Source organism: Triticum urartu, unplaced genomic scaffold (assembly GCF_003073215.2).
Source record: "Triticum urartu cultivar G1812 unplaced genomic scaffold, Tu2.1 TuUngrouped_contig_9231, whole genome shotgun sequence".
NCBI lineage: Eukaryota > Viridiplantae > Streptophyta > Magnoliopsida > Poales > Poaceae > Triticum > Triticum urartu.
In genome coordinates, this window is record NW_024120255.1 from 1 (window position 1) to 13,044 (window position 13,044).

General features: G+C 41.4%; 2 long non-coding RNA genes across 16 annotated transcripts; both read left to right on the plus strand.

Annotated features, from left to right (window-relative positions):
* The first annotated feature begins 6 nt into the window (after positions 1-6).
* LOC125532153 lies at positions 7-2,606 on the plus strand. 3 transcript variants are annotated; one of them, XR_007293790.1, is made up of 3 exons: positions 7-296; positions 969-1,060; positions 1,259-2,606. It is a non-coding gene; the product is annotated as an uncharacterized LOC125532153 (long non-coding RNA). The 3 variants fall into 3 exon arrangements; XR_007293789.1 differs by having other exon boundaries at positions 1,627-2,606; XR_007293788.1 differs by having other exon boundaries at positions 969-2,606.
* A 2,524-nt stretch (positions 2,607-5,130) lies between these two features.
* LOC125532154 lies at positions 5,131-12,029 on the plus strand. Of its 13 annotated transcripts, none has more exons than XR_007293797.1 (8): positions 5,131-5,803; positions 6,227-6,298; positions 6,363-6,479; positions 6,567-7,199; positions 7,503-8,399; positions 8,541-8,714; positions 9,545-10,331; positions 10,840-11,417. It is a non-coding gene; the product is annotated as an uncharacterized LOC125532154 (long non-coding RNA). The 13 variants fall into 13 exon arrangements; XR_007293796.1 differs by having other exon boundaries at positions 9,955-10,331; XR_007293794.1 differs by having other exon boundaries at positions 10,010-10,331.
* The last annotated feature ends 1,015 nt before the right edge of the window (positions 12,030-13,044 follow it).

Here is a 13,044-nt window from a genome sequence, read left to right on the forward strand (position 1 = left end):
CCCCGTGCCCTCCCGCGTCCACGGCCTGCTGTGTCCCCCGCCCCACCGCCACCCCGCGTCCCCTCTGGCCCGCCGTGTCCCCCGCCGCCCCACGCCGCACTGCCCCTGCCGTGCCCCCTCTTATTCCCCTTCTCTAGTTCCAGCGCTCCAGCGAAACCATGGCGTGACGGGCGTGGTGACCATGGCCACGCCGGCCGGGATGACGGCGCCGCGCCGTCCATTGTTGACCTTGTCGCGCCTGCTAGTCGGAAGACTATCGCATTTACCCGACGTTGTACCCCCCTCCTACCCAACAGGTTACCTCTATATCTCTCACTCTAACGTTTACTTGTGTGCTGGATCTTCAATATAAATCTGCATATTCAGTAGATCAATAGACTACGTGGGGATATAATCATGTGACACTATTTCTTTACCATTAAGTAGTTATTATCAGTTCGATTATAATTGCATAACCTACCCAGCAGTTATAGATACTTTAATCGATAAAAGAGAGTAGGTTCAGGAAATGTTTGACAAGAACGCTGCAACAAGAGATATCATTAACAACTGTGTTGAATCTCAAGTTATTAAGAATCTATGGACACACATCAAGTATACTAGTATAGTAACCTTGTCTTGTTATAAAAGGGTCACTTTGAGTCTATATAACTGATAGTAGTAGCATCTTATTAATGCAGTCAGAGAGGCTGTGGTCTTAAGCACATTACTGTATCAGGGAGCCTAGTAATTTTCTACTATCTAGGCATTTCCCTTTTGAATATGTCGAACTGACAACCATGTCCATCTAATATCTATTATTATGTCAATTTGATTTTGATATCTAGTTGTATGCTAACTTTTGTGTTGTCGGTTGAATTGAGGTAAGCATGAAACATCAACGCTCATGAAAAAATGAGCCAAGAACAAGAAATAGTTTAGTTTGTTATGTAGTTACTGCCATAACTGATATTATTGTTGATTTATAGGCTATAAGGGCTAGATGATCAGTCCAGCAATGCGGTGTCAGGCATGGTTTGCTACATATGCAGATGAGACATCTCTGAAAAACTGAGATCTGGTTAGCACAAATCATTTGTACCATCAGGCACTTAAATTATACTATGATGACTATGTGTTTGCATTGGTTTGTTTGCACAAAAGAAACCATTAGTTGTTCATACTTTATTTATCATTGAGTTATCTTCTTTATCTGCAAGAACATGTTCTTATGGGTGTCATAGTCTGATGGTCGATGTATACTATCATGTAATGCAAGGGGCGAAGCCAGCAATCTGGCGTGGTTTGGTGTCCGCCATACGTAAAATTTGCTAAGACGTATGAAAATTTGAGCTAAGACGTGCCTCCCTGCGGGGCTTGATTGCTCATCGCCGGGTCGTGGCCTGATGCAGTGGGCTTGTAGGTTGTAACTTGACTGCACGTCAGCACATCAGTAAAACTAGCAATTACTCGGCAAGGCCGCGAGAGTCAGTATGCTATAATGGCGCCAAAGAAGAAAGTGCGTACTATGATGAAAGGCAATTGCGGTGGTTGAGTGAAATATGCTCTGCTATTCAATTTGTTCTAGTGCACTTCCATTGTTGAATGACCAATTGATTCGGTTCTGCTTGTAATTTTGTTATGCAGATTTAAAGAGCAGTTTTGCCAAGCAAGTCTCACTGAAGCCAGTTTAACTTTGGATGTAGTTGCCATGTTCTGTTAAGAAAGTAAAGCTTCATTATGGGTTTATAACTATGTATTCTTTATCGATCTTCACTATGACTTTATTCTTCACTACGGTTTTATCCTACTAGTTACCAATTCATGATTTATCTATAGTTTCTATGTTTTATAGATAATCTTTATGTCTGTCTGGTTAATATACATGATAAATTATTGATCGGTCATCCATCTAGTGACGTATGTTGAGTGCGAACACTTCAATTTTGGATTTTGGTTGTATTTTCAGAACACAAAGTAATATATATCTACTATTCTAGTGAGCTCTTGCCTAATTGCATGATATATGATTAGCTCCTTCATAAACCCCGCCACACCTAAAAATAATTTCTGCCTTCATCATATGCAGGCTCTTACACAAAGAATATTCTTGAGGTGATGCTATGTAGAGTTCGAGCTTATCAACATTCTTGCCAGCCTTTGGAACTAACCAGTTGGTGTATCTCTATTCATTTGCAGACTTTGGCAGCTAAACAAGGAGTGTCTTATCAACAAAATTCCACCACCTCCAGTTCGACCAACTGCTTGTTTGATCGCTCTTGTAGATTTTGGAAACAAGCACAGAACTACCAACTTTGTGTGCTCAGCAACATGTAGAACATGAAGTCTATTTGAAGACCAACTTTTTGGGTGAATGCATAGATAACATAGATACATATTGTTACAAGTTTTTTTGTAGTAGTAGATACTTGGATTGACCAACAAAGCTTGTACGTGCTGATTTAGGTATTCTGCTAGTTGTAGCATTTTTTTTTAATTTTGGTTCTAAACTGACCTTGAATCTGGTTTCAAACTGACCTTGGGTCTGATGTATGTGTGTCATTTGAACATAAATCTGATGTGTACATTGAATTACGGCTGTAATTATAAATTTGAATTATTGTTCAGAATTTAATTATTTGAATTATGTCTGCTATGAAATTAAGTTTGAATAGCATATTTGTTTATTAGGGGAAATGTTTCAGAAGGGCTCCAGTCTTTCCCTGGAGCCAAACTTGTTTGTAGGTAAAGCACCTAAGGTTCTTTCCCTTTCCCTAGGGCAAGCTCTAGGTAAAGCCTTTACCTATGGTTTTTTGCATTTCACCTAGGGTATATGGCTAGGTAAAATCGTAGTTTCTAGTAGTGTTTCTGAACTGTATCATATGGAGTCCGTATTCTGAACAAACATGTGAAGTTCCATTGTTCTTCGTAATAATTTAGCTGCCAAGCATTTGTTAAAAAGGGACTGTTTCTTCCCTTTGTACTTGGCTGAAATATTGTTTTATTAGGAAAATTCTGCATATTTTGTATATTTGGAGTCATTTGTTTGCAGACTGGTGCCGTTCTTGCAAGAACACAATTGACATGTCGTGCGGAGTAGGAGATTTTTCACTGGTTATTATACATGCGTGAGACCTCAGAAGTTATAGGGGAATCAGTGACGCCACATTCAAGATCAGTATTAGTTTTTTTAGGGAATGATAAGAGAAAATGACGGGGCTGCGGTTTTGGGAGCTTGGTTGTATGGATCCGATTGTAAAACTATCTACTCCTACCAATAGATATGACATTGCTCATGTCAACTTTTCAAAAATAATATGCTTGTTTGCGATGGAATATGAGTGTACTTTCTTTAAGATGTAATACAAAAATACTTGTTTTTGTGATGTAATATGGATATACTTCATTTTTTTTGTGTGTGCGCGCACTCGCATGCTCATATTTAAGGATTTCGTGAATGGAATATTGTACTTTTGTGCGACGAAACAAAACATTCTTATATAATCAATTTGCTTCACATGAATATAACTTTATCTGATGCTTGAGATGATTAACAATGATCTAAAGTGTATTAGATTTTTGGATGACCAAGCACTTATTACAACAAAAAATGTTTGTCTGTACATTGAATTTGCAACTACAGAGGTTCGGACACCTTATCAAAATATTTTCTCTGCAATTATTTGGTTAAATCTTGCGTCTGAAAATTTATGTAGGATGTTTTCCTTTTTCGTTCATAAGTCTAACTAGATGGATGAGATTTTTTTTATATTGTATTGCCGTGCGTTGCACGTGCAAGCTTACTAGTGACTCGATAAACTCAACTGTGATACAATACATCTTGGGAGGGGAAACACTTCAATTATCCAATAAAACTTGGGAGGAAAAATGGTCATGCATAACATCGACGTTGGAACAAATTTATTAATGTTGGTCAAAGTCTTAGTGCAATACAAACATATGATTTACAGGAGGAAATTTCGTTCTATGCCCTCGTCAAAGCAAATTATTTTTACTCACAAGACTGACTTTTGTCTTCTTTATTTTAGCCTCTCAGTCAAATTTTAAGCAAGCACCACACATTTCACAACTCACAAAAAGAAACTTCAGTACACGGTGGTTGGATTAGTCAAAGATTTCTTATCTTACAATAAAAATGTATGATTACTTATGAGCTGATATATATAAAATTATACCCAGAAAGATTAGGCCTTGCTATATCTGTCAAAGCACACTTTAAAATTCTCACAACAATTGTGATACATGTACAAGATGGCAGGCACCTAACAATAGTCAAAACGGTATATGTACGTTTCCAAGGTTCAAAGATCCTGAGAAGACCGTGGTCATCTTCAATAAAATTCAGTGTCTCAAAAAGTTGGCCAAAATATTTCTACAGAGAAGAGATAATTGCTAATCCATAGCTCTGTCTCAAGAGTGACTAATAATATGATACTATTTTTTTGCAAGAAAACGACATATGCTATGATAACCTAGATTTTTATCTTAGCAACCGAGAAGATACTCAGAAATCGGAACCAGTAGACACCTTTGTTGTGTTTCTTAACGAATGCATTCACCTAGCTGCCAATCTCACATATATAGCTAGTGCTCTAGACAATCAACTTCATCTACAGATTCAGATATGTAGTAGTTGAGAATCAACAATGAACAAAGCACCGATCGGCAAAGCATTGAACATATAAACCTTGCTGTGCAACCCGCCATTCTCGAGCCCCCGCGTGCGCGATGCTCGTTCGGCCGCTCGATTCGTTTCCTGTAGCTCACTTTTGGCTGCTGGCGTGTGGTGGGTCATAGGTTTTTTTTCACGTCCATAACTGCTTCGGGAGTGGATGACGAATGGGGCTCATCACGTGTGGGGTCGAGAGAATGGCGTGGCGTTCGTCTAATTCTGCGTAAGAAAAACATCAGACCCTAGACCGACGAGGGGTAAAAAGAAAAGGGAATGTCTAGGGCACATCTAGATGTGCCCAACTTATTGCACATCTAAGTGAATGAATCAAGCATGAAGAGGAAAAGAAAAAAGAAAAATAAAATATTCATACGTAATCTCAATATAAGATCAATGATATAGGATTTAAATTTGCAATACTTATGGCACATCTAGATGTGCTTTAGCAAAACCGAAAAAGAAAAAGCAACGCAGCCTCCTCTCCTCTCCTCGCTCGCCTCCTTCTCTCCCACCACGCCGCCCCTCGTCTCCTCTTCCCTCCACGCCGGCTCCCCTGGCTGCTTGCCTCTCCGACCCGGGCCAGAGCCTCGCCAGCCGCTCCCCCCAGCCGGCGCTCACTAGCTGCTCTCCCGCCGCATCCTCCCCGAGGGTACGGAGAGAGTCGTGATGGCAGCACACCATCGCCCCCTCTGCTGCAAGAGATCCAGCCACCCCGGCCCGTCCCTTCGAAACCAGCACCGCGGCTCCATACCTCGCCGCCTCTCCTCCTTTTCCTCCTCTCTCTCCCGCGCCTCCGTCCTGCCCCCATCCACCCGTGCTCGACCCCGACCCTGGATCCCATCCCACCGTATCCGAGGCGTTTGGGCGTGGAGGCGAGCTTCTCCGACGGCAACGATGACCACCATCCAGGCCCCCTTGCTCACGGTGGAGAGGCTACGACCGAGGGGATGCAGATGAGGAGTGGGCCTCGCGGAGGAGGATTCCGTGGCGGTGGAGCGGAGCGTGCGGTGGCACGGAAGTAGCAGTGGAGGCCGGGAGAGCGCGGCGCGGCATCACGTGGTTGTGGTGGCCGAAGGGGCGGCGCGGCGTTGCTGCCTCTACCTCCATCCTGACCCTTTTACTCGCGCGCAGGTACCAAGTCGTCTCTCTTGATTTGATCCCCATAAATTCTCATCTTCACCTATGTGGATTCTGTTTATCTATGCCTGCTATGTGTTTGAAAAAAAATCCAAGCAGTATGAGGAGAAGATTTTGTGGTTGATTTAGTTTTTAGGATCTGCCGCCCCCTTTTTTCATTTTTGCAACACACAACCTGTTTCATGATGAGACCCATCAATTATCTTTTCATATTTTGACAGTACTATATTGTTTACTTTGTGGAACTTTAGTTACCTGTAAGATGCAATCCACACCTTGAAATATTTGGTGTTTCTGGGTGCTCTGTCGTTGACCAGAAAATCATGAAAGTTTGTTAATAACTTAGAAGGATATGCTTCCAGCAATGTGTTTCACGCATATTATGTACTATTAGTGTGTGAACAATATTTTTCACAGGCTATACTTGCAAGTGCATTTGCTCGTAAGGACCATTTGAAGGCCAAGGCCACAGCTTACCGCGTACTGCAGGTATGGTTCCTTTTTTCTATAAATCCTTTTTTGTCACCTTAGTGAAGAACTGTTCATTTTGCAGCTCGGATTGATCTTGGGGCTTCTCCTGGGCCTACTTCTTGGAGTTGGCCTCCATACAGGTTTGAGATTATTTACAGAAGACCATGGTGTACTGCATCATATCTACATGCCAACACCGGTACAATTACAGTGTGCTGAATCATAAGAGTATTGCAACTCTGAATCTTGAAATGTTAATAGTTACGTTCTCATGATTTTCTTGCAGTTCATAGTACTTGCGAGTATACCCCTAAAAAATTAGTACTTGAGAGTACAACAACAACAACAACAACAAAGCCTTTAGTCCCAAACAAGTTGGGGTAGGCTAGAGGTGAAACCCATAAGATCTCGCAACCAACTCATGGCTCTGGCACATGGATAGCAAGCTTCCACGCACCCCTGTCCATAGCTAGCTCTTTGGTGATACTCCAATCCTTCAGGTCTCTCTTAACGGACTAAAAAAATTAGTACTTGAGAGTATGGCAATCTTTTCTTATGTTTGATTACCTCAAGGCAATCTCTTGAACTAAGCAGAGTTATGTTTCCTATGTACAGTTTGTTGCTCTCGCTCAACCAATCAATGCTTTAGCTTTTGTTTTCGACGGTGTCAATTATGGAGCATCAGATTTTGCATATGCTGCTTATTCGTTGGCAAGTCCGCTAATTTTCCAGCTTATCTGTGCCCTGACTTTCCAGCTTTCTCTTCTGACACATTCCATTGAAGTATGTATCCTCAGATACTTGTGGCTGTTGTCAGCATCGCTTGCATTGTCACCCACGCAAGTTACAGTGATTTCATTGGAATCTGGATAGCCTTGTCCATCTACATGTGCCTCCGCATGTTTGTAGGATTATGGAGGTAGAGTGAGGAAGCACTCTCATTTCAGTATATTTTCTGAATTTTTATTATTACGACGAAAACCAAACAACAAATACCCGTATTCACTAATGGCTTGTTAAAATGGGCTTTCCGGGATGAAATATGCAATATCAAACGAAGCCGTAATTGGTTATACCTCATTGCTCATTTTTTTTTAACTCTGGATCCCCTATAAATAAGAATACCTACTCCGTATTTGCTTGAATTTTCCTTTGTATACCTGGCGTGGCTATATTTTCTATACTGGTTACAGTTTAGGTAACCTTGATTTATTTTTTCCAGGATTGGGACTGCTAGCGGGCCATGAGCTTTCCTTCGCAGCTGAACATGTAACGTGCATTCTCGTAGATAGTATAAGGTAGGTAGAATATTTATACTTGTAAGCAACTTTGGAGTTCAGACTAAGATTTGGTGCGTCAGTATATGAAATCTACTATAAATCAAAAGCCAATATAAAGGTATGCTCCACCTTGATTGTCGCTACTATGTTCCACTCCTATACTGACCAGGGGAAGTTCTATATTATGCCAATTTTTTCTTCAATTTACTACTGTGTTTAGAGTGTACGTATCGAACGAACCAATTCCTTCAGTTATATCAGTACATATTAAAACGAAAAGGTGTATATGAACATAAGCATTCATACGAACTAAAATTGTTTGGCATCCATTCCTTTCCTGCGGGTCATTCATCATCTCATCTCACAACACTCATGCCACATAACCTGGCGAGCTCACACCTTACTCAGTTCTATGTACCAGCTATGTAGATTTATTCACCGAACTGAGATGATATCTGTGCTCAGTTAGATGCTGCTTGCTCTGACCATGCTTGCTGCAATAATCAGTCTATTTGATATGAGACCTATCTATTCTTTGTTGACGTTTGGTTACAAATCCTGGAGCTATTCTTTTTGTATTGAGAATATTACCTTTTATCACCTTATTTGGCTGCAGTTTATCTTTCCCATTAGTTGTGTTAGTAAACTACACTGAGAATGTTTGTTAACTTTTTATGGCTTGGGATCTTGCAGCTGCGGCGGCTCGCTGTTTGTGTGGTGAGGGTTACTTCTCCTGGTGCAGTAATACCATTTTGGAGTGTCCCTTGTTTGCAACTATATTTATCTACAGCCTCTGCTAACAGGGCTCCGGTTCAGAGAAAATCAAAGGGACAAACAAAGTAAGATGCAAATAAAATTATCCACTTGGCTATGATTTTCGTACTGATGTGATTTGGCCTGCTAGATTAACTACTTTCTGTATGCTCAGTTTTGCGTCTCGTGTGCTGTTTAGACGCTGACGGCCGTTCTTCAATATATAGGCTCGGATGCACGTTTGTTGGTAGATCAGTTTAAGCTGCTTTTATTGAACCAAAAGTTAATGTTGTTGGCCTTACCAGACTGCCAGCCCTCAAAGAGGTCGTTCAGCCTCGAAGGAGAGGGGAACTGATGGATGCCAGGGAAAGAAACTAGGTGAAGCTCTGATGCTTGATCGAGTAAGCATCCTCTTCTTATCACTCTACTTTGTCGGTTGTCCACTGAAATGGTATGATCAAAATATTCCTTGAATTTGCTCCATGACATCTTGCTTGCCATGTGGTCACCTTACCTTAAAATTGACATATTAATCAATAAACTACTGTTTAGGCAAGGGTTTATAGTCCCAGTAAACTATAAACCCAAATAATTGTTCCAAAATTTCGAATTTACCTTTGCACATGTAGAAGAGCATCATAGATTGTTTAGACTTGGTGTTAACAAAAAATGATAGTAGTATGGTCAGACCTATTTTCCCCACCTGCTTACTCATTTGAGTACATTTGATTGCACTTTTGGGACATTATTACCATTTTTACTTTTTACTTTGTTCAGACGCCGGTTCTTATTTGGTTTAGAGGTATGCTACTCCAAACATATGTTCATTTTGGGTTTAGATTTTGTAGATTGAACTAATGCGATACGAAAATTATCCGTCACCCCAAAGGTTCTTCCCTGTTGGTTTCGGGATTAGTATTTTGATCTCTGTTTGAAAAAGGACAAACAAGAACAGACTCACTAACACCATTGTGTTCCTCCCTGTTGGTTTCAACATCAGTATTTTGACCTCTGTTTGAAAACTATTAGAAAGGACAGATAATAACACACTCATTGACACCCTCTAATATCTTTTTAATTATGAACTCAGTTAGCTGAACTTTATCGCATAGATTTCTAATGGTTTAATATGTAGTTATTTTTTGTAATTTGAGTTGACTAGCTCTATTTATATAGAACAGAAATATTTGTCTGCTATTCACTTAAGGTTCATATACTTTGTGATTTTCAGCTAGAACGACTTCTTAAGTATCCACATCTATTGGGCAGCTTGAGAATTCAGTTTTTTTCGTATGACACCAGACTGGGTACAACTAATATGGCGCCATCTTTGCTTCAGTCTATGTACTTCACTTTTGGCCTCTGTAGCAAGTCAAAGTAGTAGATGTCTAATGATCAAATGATTCCTCCACTAAACGCAACGAGTGCATGCTGGTAGTTGTTGCATAAGGACGAAAAATAACATGGCCCGCTGCCGTCCTGCTGCAAATCCCCCACCCCCCCTCGCCATGTTTTTGTATACACCATGCATGGAGCACATAGCTGCACATAGACTGATTAGCAAACACTTGTTGTTGTGTGATAATAAAATCACCAATTAGTTAATTTTGTATTTGACTTTGCTTGTTCAATTGTTATCAGTGTTTTCAAATTTGGCACCATCTACATCATAATTAATTGGAATCCCTTCATGAAGGAACCAGATGCTCCCAAAGTTCTTCTGGTTGAGTCGTTTACTTACTAGCAATGACATTCACAATGGGAAGCCTTTATAGCAGGCTACTTTGATTGATTCCCAAACTATGGCTTAGTTGCAAATGTTTTGGCGGTGATGTTTCATACACCAGTCCAGTGTTGCTACCCAATGATGAGTTGTATATATGAAGCACTTTGAAATGCTTTGAAGAAAGTCTTTTAGGTGGCGGTTCTACTGCTGCTACTCCTGTGACAGCCAATGCGTAGGTTGCAGCTCGCAGAATTTTAAGGAGGAAAGGAAGACATGATTTCTTCTTGGTGAGGTGAGTTGTTTCCTTCATATACAAATTGCAACGATGACATACACTCACTGTGCTTGTTTGTTCATGTAGAAAGTCATTTGTTTTCAGTAGTAGAAACATTTTGATTAACCTATCTGAATTTTGTGGCTCAGTAGCCGCCTCCTGTATGTAGGCATGTTTAGATCTTTTGTAGAATCAGATTGTTAATATTTCCTTAGAAGTAAAAAAGGTTACCTTTTCCATTACTTGTTTACTTGGACCCAAACTGTTCATTACCTATTGTATCTACAGAGTTTGTCTTAGCGTAGCGTGCATTGGAACCATAGTTACAGAGTTTGGCTTAGCGTGCTTTAGAACAGTAGCTGCAGAGTTTGACCTCTCTGTTCTTATTTCTCTATATACTTGACACATACCTGCCTCCAACGTGTCCATGTGATTCCGATGAATTTGCTATATCTAATTTTCGAGCTTTTCATTGTCTTCTAATTGTTGCATGTATTTTTCTAATATACCATTCTCCCTCATCCAGATAACTAAGTGTTTATAAGGTGGGCGGCAAGGCGTGCTAACAGCGGCTTGCAATTATGCCCGCTTTAGGAGCTTAGGAGCTTAGACGTCTACCTTAGGCGCTTAGGCGTCAGAGCGGTTGGTCCTCACCTTAGGTCGCCTTACTGCCTTAAAAATCATGGTAGTCACACACTCATGACACATTACCTTTGAAGCTTGTGTATATGAATGTATAGGTACACTTAGTGATCTGCATTGGTAAGTACTAACTGAACTGAATATCTTGATCACAAGATATATCTTTGTTGGCCGGCTTGGTTTAAGAACCCATTAGCTGGTTTATACTCCCGTCATCCCAAAATAAGTGTCGCCGATTTAGTACAACTTTTTTTTTTGACGGGAGCTGATTTAGTACAACTTTACTAAATCAACGACACTTATTTTGGGACAGAGGGAGTACAATATTTGTCCGCTTATTTCTTTGGTTTTTTTTTTTGCTTTCAATCGTATGTGGCATAGATGTGCAGTTCAAAGGCAGGGCTGTGCCAAAGATGTGAATCAAATAATTATGCCGATCGGTGCATGTTTTTGTTGCTCTTAGTGTTTTCGTTATGATGATTTTGCTATCTCAGTGTTTGATGATTTTGCTATCTCAGCGATCCGTGTTTGACAATCTGTTACCTTTTACGGGCAGTGCATGTGGAAGTGTACTATGCAAGCATTATGGGACAATGACACACTGCTTATTTGTACGTTCACACACTCTTGAAGACCACAGTCAGACTAAGAAGATGCCTAAATGAACTTTGAGGATGCCTATATATAAGTGTTTCTGTAAACCGGATATAAGCCATTCTACTATCTGTAATGCAATCCACATTGCATTATATTTCCAGCCACATCTCCTACTAACATTCCTTCTAATGGGCTTTTTGCGCCATTGGCGCAACCGAGTCATCTAGTAGTTGCAAAAACAGACATGGTCCTCCTGAGGAGCGGCTTACTAATAGATTGAAGAAAAACCCCAGAATGAAGCGCACCTTCAACATCAACCGGTCCCAGCTAGCGCCAACTTACCTCGCAGGTCACGGCTGCGTCGCTATGAATGAAGAGATGAAGAAATAATGAATTGTTCTGGGAGGGAGGCAGATGGATCAGGACAGGAACCTCTGTCTACACTATTAGCATGTCATGTAAGAGAAAGGGCGCGATTTGTACCTACAGGGGAAGGAACAACCGATGTACATGGAACGGGGGAGCACTTCGACCATCTTCGACGACTCCTCGCCTAGGAATGCCAGTTCTACCGGCAACCCCGCGGGGAGAGCTGGAAAGTTGTCGTAGGCACTATTGTTCGAGGTCAAGGTCGGGAAGGGGGCATGTGAGGTTGCCATGGCGCTGATCTATGCCGCTGGGAAGGAGGATGATTCGCCGTTGTCATGCCCCGCTGCTCAGTCCGCCTTCGCAGGGTTTTTTTTTAGGAGGCCACCTTCACAGGTGCGGCTAGGTTAAGTCAGGAGTGAAAAGGAAGGGCTGGATCGATGATGGGTGGTGCAAAGAGTCAAGCTGAAGTGCGCTTAGGGTGGGAGAGGCCCAATTAACCACATGCCTTAGAAATTTCTCCCAGAGCACCGTCCCATTAGGACAACTAGCCTTTGCTCAAAAAAAAATTTAGGACAGCTAGCCCACGAGGCAAGAAACGTGGTGTCTAGCGTGCTGACGACTTGGGATGTAGCGAGATGATCTGGATCCTATGTTCGAGGATCCGACGGCTAAGACAGTCAAATCGTCATGGAGACTCCTAGCTAGTTGAGTTATACTGTTTTTTTAATAATATACTGCTCACCACATCACCCCACAGATAAGTCATATTACATCATTCCATTTTCATCTCAGTCAGACTCACACAGAGAAGCCATTTTCATTAAATTTTTATTTTATTTAAGTATTATAAGCTACTCCCTCATCATCGACAGCAGCTTGCGACAGTCGGTCTAGCTGATTTAGTGACTGGCAGCACGCATAAACCCACCTTCACGCATCAACGTACGCACAATGCTCGTTTGCTCCTCATCTTCTGTGTTGTGATGTGCTCCATCTCACCCAGAACAGCCTAACGGCCAGCACCAACCTTGAGCCCTCGACGCTGTCTGGCTATCGCCGAAGAGAAGACGAGGAGATCGGTAAGAGCTATGCTTTTGGGCCGTCTGGGCCGCCGCAATGACCC